The sequence below is a fragment of the Dromaius novaehollandiae genome, chromosome 16 (genome assembly GCF_036370855.1).
Source record: "Dromaius novaehollandiae isolate bDroNov1 chromosome 16, bDroNov1.hap1, whole genome shotgun sequence".
Lineage (NCBI taxonomy): Eukaryota > Metazoa > Chordata > Aves > Casuariiformes > Dromaiidae > Dromaius > Dromaius novaehollandiae.
Genome location: NC_088113.1, coordinates 12,495,283 through 12,504,268, shown reverse-complemented (window position 1 = coordinate 12,504,268; position 8,986 = coordinate 12,495,283). Strand labels below are relative to the sequence as shown.

General features: G+C 39.9%; 1 long non-coding RNA gene across 1 annotated transcript; it reads left to right on the top strand.

Annotated features, from left to right (window-relative positions):
• Positions 1-615: 615 nt before the first annotated feature.
• Positions 616-8,182, top strand: LOC135330118 (uncharacterized). Its single transcript, XR_010391900.1, has 2 exons — positions 616-1,187; positions 7,689-8,182. It is a non-coding gene; the product is annotated as an uncharacterized LOC135330118 (long non-coding RNA).
• The last annotated feature ends 804 nt before the right edge of the window (positions 8,183-8,986 follow it).

The window sequence follows — 8,986 nt, the reverse complement described above, 5'->3', positions numbered from 1 at the left end:
AAATAAGTGCAGAATACTGAAATATCCTCCTTCTCTGAGGCCCCTGGTGCATGCTGCAGATTTCAGATACAAAAGGTTGCTGAGAAGTTGGGCAGTTCGGGAATCATTCTCTTTCATTGTACTTCTAACAACCATTAACATTCAATCTCCATTGCCTTGTCAGGATCAGGCTGATATTTAGAGTTAGAGGTTTTTAAAAGCCTTCACCAGCCCAGGAATATCAGAAACGCCAAGAAGTCTTGCTTAGGGTTTGATCTGGCTAGCAGAGGACAGCAAGCTGTTGTCCTGAGGATAAGGCAAGAATGGAAACATTACTAAAATGTAGAGCAAAACACGGTATCTTACACTGAATGGAAACGAATCTTAAGTTCCTCTGCTCACTTAGCCTCAAAAACACATCTGAGCATGAACAAGCACTGGACATATATCAAGACTCACTACCACTATGTTAATGAGGCATTTGGCAATGTTCTTCCCTGCCAGTTTCACTTCTTTTACTAACTGTGAATAGCATTGCATCCTTGGAGCTTCTGAGTCCCTTGTGCCTCCGTGCCGCTTGGCGCTGCCTGCTTTACTCCGCCTTGTTTCACGCAGGATCTAGCCTATCAGCTGGAGTTGCTTTAGTAGTCACTAATGGGCTGCATTATAGTGTATTTTATAGAACTTAGAAAGCATTGTAGTGTATTTTATAATGATTGAAAGACAATGTTGACGGTTTGCTAACTACTCACATCACACACTTAGCGATCTCTGCAAAAGCTTGGGCACATTTTGGGGTCTGCTGGATGCTAAGTATCAGGTCTTACATTTCCTTTCCTATTTATATTCTGTTTTAATGAAAACCACAAATCTTCCTGGGTGACTTGTTTATTAAGTGAATTTAGAACAGTTAGCGTCTGCATTTATTAATTTTGTAGAAAAACTGGTATTACTGGTTGCTTAGGAGTATAATTGCTATCTCAGATTTCATTGGATACCAGCTACAAATCTTGGTAATAAGACTTTGTTGATGATTAAGTCAGTGATGTGATTTTCAGTGGCATGGAGCACCTGCAACTCCTTTGCCTTCACAATGACCTGAAGAGGACTCAGCACCTCGGACAACACCTCTTTAATTAATGTGCGAAGCCAAAGTAAACTGCAGAAAATCTTTAAGACCAGATTTTCACAGCTGCAGACATAGAAAGGTAACTGTTTGTATAATCTGAGTGTGCATCTGCTGTGATTTCTGATACCTTTGAGGTAATGGCACATATAAATTATTCTTATGGATTGCATGTTTAAGCAGAATATGAAAGCTAAGTCCTGAAGCTACTAATGTCCCAATCCATGAATATGAACTGATTGTATTTTTAATATAAATGTTTGGGCTTCTCAACTCAGGCACTGGATTTTGATATACCCTTATGTGAAAATGTATCTGAACTGTCTCCTCCCCAAAGTAGTACCCACAGATCCCTCTGTGCCCTGGAGTTTTGCACTGTTTCCTTGATTGCATGATCAGAAATGTTCTTTCAGTAATTTCACCTAATTTCTTTTCACTAATGACAGATCCTGTCTCTCCACAAAACCACCTTCAAATTCTTGATTCCTTTTACTGGATCACTGTTAACTCTTCCATACTCTACAGAACGATGCTGGAGATTTATGGTAGATAGGCTTTATGCCAGTCTCCTGCATAAAACTGAATTTTATCTTGAACAGGTATGAACTTGGAACAATTCCTACCTCCCAGGTAAAATAATTCATCTAATGCATAGGCATATCATGAAACCTGCACAAACTGAAGAAGCTGGGAAGCTGAAAGGAAATTTCTCTAATCCGTAGCTAAACTTCTGATGAAGGCTGTGTACAACCAACTGCAAGAAAACAAATGATTGTTCTGATTTATTTTCCACTGTAGGAGTAATTGGTAACATTGTGCTTCTTGGCAAAGATGAATAGTTGGAACCAGACTGTTTCACAGAGACAAAATATCCACAGGGAGAGATTTTTGAGGCAGTCATAGGATGCACCCTACAGAGTGTGATTCTCATGACATTAAAGCATTGCTAATGGCATTGTGATTAACTTCTAAGGAAAAAAGAAATGAACCTGATAAACACAGCATAAATGTTGTATGGAACAGACAATAAAAATGTTGAATTTTAGGCAAGATCTGGCTCTCAGTGAAGCCAAATGAATTGAGCTTACTGAACTTATCCATAACAGGAAAAAGAATTTATGACTGCGGAGGACGAAGAAATATTGCTGTGATTCTGAGTTGCTAAATAGCTGTATACCACAGAAGAGATCCCCCAGAGTTTTGCAATAGTAGCTGTTGTGTTGCTTTGTGGAATTTTCTGATCCTTTGATAATGTTTCCTCCTTTACACAGCAAAATCCACACTGCTTCTTGAAAACTTTAAAACATTTTTCCTTATGCTTTTATCCTAGAGGAGAAGGCAGGACTACATTTGGTATTTAGGACAGGAAGCTGGCAATCTGGATTCTTTTCAGCTTTGTCACTAACCCGTGGTATGACTTTGGTCTACTCGTGGTAGAGCACCATGGCTTAGGGCAGCTATGGGGAGTCTCTCTATTCCTTGCAGAAAGGGTGCTGTTTGTGCCTAGTAAGGAAACCGCCTTTGCAAACTTGGCACTTGGCAGTCCCAGCCCCTACACTGGTTCTTTGCAGCCTGGCAGAAAACACTCCCCCTTGCAGAATCTCATGAAGCTGTGCCGAGGTATAGGTTCTCAGTGTCACCCACACGTAGCTCTTCATTCGATCTCTGGTCTCCACAGAATTGTGACACCACAGTTTTGCTGATTTACCATATCCCCAACATTAGGTCAGCTTGGCAGTAAAACAGATGTTTATTTAGTAACAATTAAAATTGAACACTTAGATACTAGACTGGGAGGAAGTATACAAAAAAATTAACATTATGTCAGTTCTGGCTTAAATTTAACAAGGGCCCAGCATTTTAGGGCGTCTTCCCTGGAAGCTCAAAGATTTTCTGCACTCTCAGGCACTGAGATCTATCACTCCCAGTCCTGAACGTACATCATGCTCCACCTCTCTCTGGACAACTCCTTGAAGTTCTCCATGCTTATATTCTTTAGACGTTAGGTTTTATAATACAGATGTATCTCTAATCGGCTTTTACCAAAGCCAGCAGCAATGGATATTACCAGTGGTTTCTCTCGATTTAGACCTAACTGACCAGAAGGTGTTTGACCTCTGTAAATGTACCTGATGGCCCTTCCTGTGTGTTAGGTGCCTTATTATTGATTATTTCTCCCTTCTTCCTATCCCGCCTGCTGGCTGTTGCTTTTGACCCACTCTGAACTGCTCCCTTTGTTTATACAGTTATTAGTGTTATTCAAGGCACTGGTTATACACAGATTCTATTAAGTTTATGATTCATGATATATTATCAGTTTTCTATTGAGACCTATATATGCTACATTATGAATATAGATTACGTATTGATAACAAGTTGCTCTGGTGTGTTCCAGTTCCTCATCTTTATCATCTGTCACAGTCATGTAGGCCAAAATTTTCAAAGCCATTCAGAGATATCAGATACTTCATTTTTGATGTCTGCCTTGAAATGAGGCAACAGTCACTGAGTGCCTTGAGCTTCTGCTTTCTTTATTTGGATTTTGGGTGCTTGCCTTGAAACGAGACAACAGTCATTGAGTACCTTGAGCTTCCCCTGGCTTTATTTAGATTTTGGGTGCTTGCTCTGGGGGATGGTCACAATGGAAACAACAAGCTAAATAAAAATGTGATTTTTTCGAAGTGCCTTTAACTTTAAAATGGGACTTCCATTTTCTAAAGGCTGACAGACAGTTAGTTTTGAGAAAGTCTTTGTGTGGTCATTCTTTATTCTGAAATAAGAGTGTTCTTGCATAGAATTACACTAAAAAGTTTTATCAAGAGACATTGTCTTTTGTTTCCATGATTTGAAAATATTTCCAAACAAGTTTGATGTAAGGCAGAAAAACCCAGCTTTTATCCTACTGAATAAAAGTACCTCCCTGAACAACATAAGCCCTCAGCTAACTTAGAGCGCAGGGAGCTGCCAGAGTGGTCACTGTGCTTCAGTGACTTCACCGTGCCAGTAGCCACAAGGCCCAAGCTGGTGGCCATGGCACTGTGACTTCACTGAGACAGCAGCTAGCTGAGAGGATGTGCATTGCCAGCAAAAGCAGCTGGAAAGGACATAGCAATAGCAGCAGCTAGAAAATTACAGTATTTCTGTGGTAAAATAATTCCTGTCTCAAGACAGTGCACCAGGAACAACTCCACATGTAGACAAGCTCTTTGTTACTTTTGAAAGTCAGACTTTGCTTTTTAAATTACATCATGTACCTTTACAGGGCCCTGAAAAATGCAGTGGAAATTTGGCATTTAAGCAGCTGGAAAAATTTTCTGAAATGTCTATCTGCAGTCATAGCAGCCTAAATAGATATATTTTGAATCTGGCCCTTGATGCTTCAGTACACTGGAAATAATTAGAAGGAGGCATACACTGAGGTCACTGTTGCAACTGGCTGAGTGTAATGTAGACATCTCAAGCACTTTTAAAGTAGCGCTCTCATGGCTGTGCAGAGGTATTCTTCAAGGGCTGGACTTTGCAGCTCGTGTGAGCTCACTGTTGCTACAACGAGGCTACCACTGCGACCAAGACAAGGTAGTTTATGGCTTCTGCAGAGAGTCTCATCATGCTGTGAGAGTTTAATAAAATTATGTAAGTTATCTGATTTCCTCTAATGAAGGGCATTATGTGTGTACAGTCTGTTTGTATTATTGCCTAATTACAAGTAGCAATGTAGACTTTGCACCTACAATTTTTCAGTAGCGTATTTATTCACAGGTTGTAAAATTCCCTTGCCTTGAGTTCTCTACTGCTACTACCAGCAGGCATACAGCAAATTTTATTCTTGCTCCAGTGCCACAGAACAAGCTGCTTCAATAAACCTGGCATCCTCACATCCTGACAGCCAAATGGCCCAGACCTGAAGCAGCTGACTTGATGCCATTGTGATTGTGGCTTACATATACCTTGACAGAGACTATATACACCTGGGTAAACTGAATCAAAATGCTAGTACACAGGCATCCAGCATGTGCCACCAGGCCTGATTCTGCACCTCCTCAGACTATGGGTGAACTTAGCCACAAAAGCAGCCCAACCTGGGGACTCCCACTGATGTCAACGCTACAGCGAGATTATTTGCATACACAGAATTATTTGTGCAGGTACATTCTTGTATTTATCCAGTCCTGTAATTCTTAGGTACCATCAACTTTCAGTGACCTTCCTGGGAGCTGGCAATGCTTAGAACTTCATCGGATCCCATACATCAGTCCTCATGCAGTGATTCGTTTAACTATAGCAGTAAGATTCATACTTATCCTTAAGTGATTTGTGGAATGGGGAACACATTGAATACATCTATGCATCTCTAATCTATGATTTAATTGTACTTTCAAGACGTTGCTTTGAAAACATTGCTCTCGCTGAAGAATAAAGCCAATGCTAATATTTTTTCCCTGATGCTATTCGGCTGGGTCAGACTGGGAAATCTGCGTGCAGGGGAGTGGGTCAGCAGGTTCCAGCCGTCAGCCCGGCTGCCTTTAATGGCACAATTTGTGAGAGGCCACCAGAGTAAGAGTTGTGCGCTGGGGCCTGTGATGTGTGCTGCACAGCTGCCAGATCACTGAAGTCTAACTCAAACACAGCAGTTACTCATAGGAGTAGTTACCTTGAAGCCAAAGTGACTGACAAGGGGTTCTGCATTGCATTAGTAGTTCCGTTGTTGTTGTCTGTACATTACAGGCACTCGTAGGCAAACCAGAGCATCGCTCCCTTGCTTTGGACAGACAGACAGAACGATGGCAGCCCCTTCTTCCCCGACTGCATCTCTTGAAAAATGTTCGTTTTCCTATTCTGCTGCGGAGTTTTACAGCGCTGTGTAGTGACTATATTCAAATGGGAACATCTCCAAATGGTGACCATAACGTTAGTACAAAGTTTTATTAATAAATGATTTGACTTTATTTTTATTAGCTAGAAAAATAAACCTAGGCTCATGTTGTTCGAGAAACTAAAATCAGGACAGACAACATTAAGGACACAGCTAACTTAAAAACTACCACACAGTAAATCAAAGAACAAGAAAAGTACATGGCTATTAACATACTACTATAACATTCCTCACAACCTCTCTGCAATATGGGGAACTGCAAGCCAACATTTTTCAACAGTCCCAAAGAATGTGAAATGTAAATGTTTAGAAAAGTGTTTTTCTTGCCAAGCTGAGAAGGATCATAAACATCAGCTTCTAACAGAAACATTAAAAAAAGATGCACTCCTTGCTGCCAGCTTTTGAGAGCAACACCATTTAAATTAGATTGGAGTCTCCTTGAATTCCTAACACTCCATTGCTGCCTTTTATTTGCCAAAAATTGTTGGATTGATGTTATGTTTGAATTTAAAGTATGAACTGCAACTGTATTAAATATGTTGCATAAATGTCATGTGGATAGGTGATAAATTACCTGCCTAGGATTCATTTTGAGGAAGACACAGACCTAAAGAAAATGTTGAGGAGAAAGAACCATTGTTTTAATTATTATACTTTATTTCTGTGGCATCACAAATGTGTTTGGTATTTTCCTGCCAAGTGGCACATACAGATTTGTTGAGGTATGACTTTACACTGGCCAATAATATACTAGAGGCTAACCATGACTTATTTCTTGCTGTACTCACTCCGCCTTTCAGCTCAGAGGTCCGTGAGTATCATTGATAGAATCACCTAGTAAACTGCCATTGCAGATCAGTATGTGGTAATGCTAAAATCCTGGTTCTGACAGCACATTACTTCCTCAGAGTAAGGTCCTCCCATTATTTATCATCTGATAATTTTAGCCAAAATGTTATAATCTGGGAAATTTGTAATGTCTTACAAGCTAAAGCCAATTTCAACCAACTGTTTTAGTTATATCATCCCCCAAATTCCAAACAAATGCAGTCATGCAATGTTAGCATTTTCTAGCTGAAACTTTTTAGATTCAGGACTCAAATTTTCCATTTTATAGTTTACTTAATTATATTTTCAGAAACCTTTGAAGCAAAAATTAAATATTTGGATCAAACAGTTTCCTTCTGAACCAAAATCTTTTTTTTGTCCGTGCCGCTAGTGAATCAAATTTAGAACATTTTTAGAAGGAAAAGCCATCACAACCCAAAGCATCTCCTTATATAATCTGTGCTCACAGTCCTCAAACTCCCTCATTATGCATTGTGAGAGCAGATGGACTTTAGATGACATGGTTATTTGTGGATCGTGGTTATGCGTCTTTGCAGTTTTCATTTTGATAAAGACTTTGAAATAACCTAGGAAAAATCTGTTCTTTGATAAACTTTCCCAGGTTCTATGTGTAACCTGCCACTTGTTTGGGAACGACTTTGTGAATTTAAAAGATGATTTTCAGAGGCCAAGAGGGCAATCTTAGGCACTAGTCCCAGGGAAAAGGGTTCTTAAAGAAGGACCACAAAGCTAGTACCTCTTTGAAAAATCTGCAGTACTAAAATAGTAATGCTACATAGTGAAATCATGAGATTTCCTTTTTAAAAACAGTAAGACATTTTTGGTACATTCTTTTCTTCATTTTTTTTTAATTTGCCTCAGATTCTGCCTTTGGGATGATCACACACTACATTTTCAAGTTTATTCTGTCCAGTTGCCCTATTGTCCTCCATGAGCCCCATCTGAAAACAGCTGAACTCGACTATAGGGCTTATGATGAAAAGCAAGGAGAAAACACCTTGTCACTGTAAGAAGAAGATGTCTTGAATGAATGCAAAAGCCAATTAGTGTTTGAATTCATTTGGTCTTTTCCTGTCTTGATTGCAACAGAAACAAATATGATCTTTAGGTGGAGTTAACAGCTGTTGTCTGTGTCAAAGAAACAGAGACCAAGAATGAGCATGAGTGGGGGGAGGACCAGTTCAGCATCACAGAGAGGAAAGAAGTGAAAAAGACCCAACAGCAGAGAATAAGAGGTTGTGAGCTGTGCTGTGCTTACAATGAAATTGTTGGGAGTTTCTGCACGAGAGCAAAACTGAGTTGTTCTTTCGGGTATGAAAAACTACTGCAAATTACAAATAAAGAACTCACATTAACAGGTTATGGCAGAAAGCTGGTTTCTTTCTAGGATAAGCTGAGAAGCTGCACAAGCTGGGTCCCTAAACTTGTGTATTATAGCCAAGCAGTCCCCTTGGCAGAAGTCCTGCTTCCAGCATCTTTTGAGGGTGTTTCTGCTTCCAATTAATGTGTATCATACTTCTCCTGTCCCTTCTTTGAGTCCTAGTGTCATTCTTTCTCTTTTCCATCTGATCAAGAGGCTGTACTGTAATCTAAGGCATACTGGAGCCAATAGATGTCTTTGCATTGTCTTTAATAGGGTTTGAGTCAGAGCAGAGAGGTCTTAGTTCTTAGGTTGATAATATATTTTCCAGTTAAGTTGGGACATATTGCTATTGTTTTGATTTGGACCTCAGATAGCCCTAGAAATAACAGAAACAGAAATGCATAAAACAAAGTTCCTTGCAGTGAGACAACCAGAAGTGTTTACATATGTCATCTCAAGACAAACAGTATCTCAGTGGCAGAACCAGGAATGAAGTCTAAGAGTCCTGACTTGCCTCCTTGTGTTTGCACCATTTGATCATGCAAACTCCCCAAAATTACCAAAAAATTGTGCAAAGAATGACATCCAGCAGAGACCAGCTCTGCCTGGCTCCTACAAGCTTGCCAGGGCTGTTGGGATGGCAGGGAAAGAGACACAAAATCTATTTTAAGAAGGGTTTTTTCCCCGCTTTTGTCTTCTTCTTTGTGGTGGTTTGTAAAATGCTGGGAAGGAACATTACAATAAACAGAAAATGTTGCAAGGAAACCATCCTTGTCCATGCCATTGCCCAACAAGC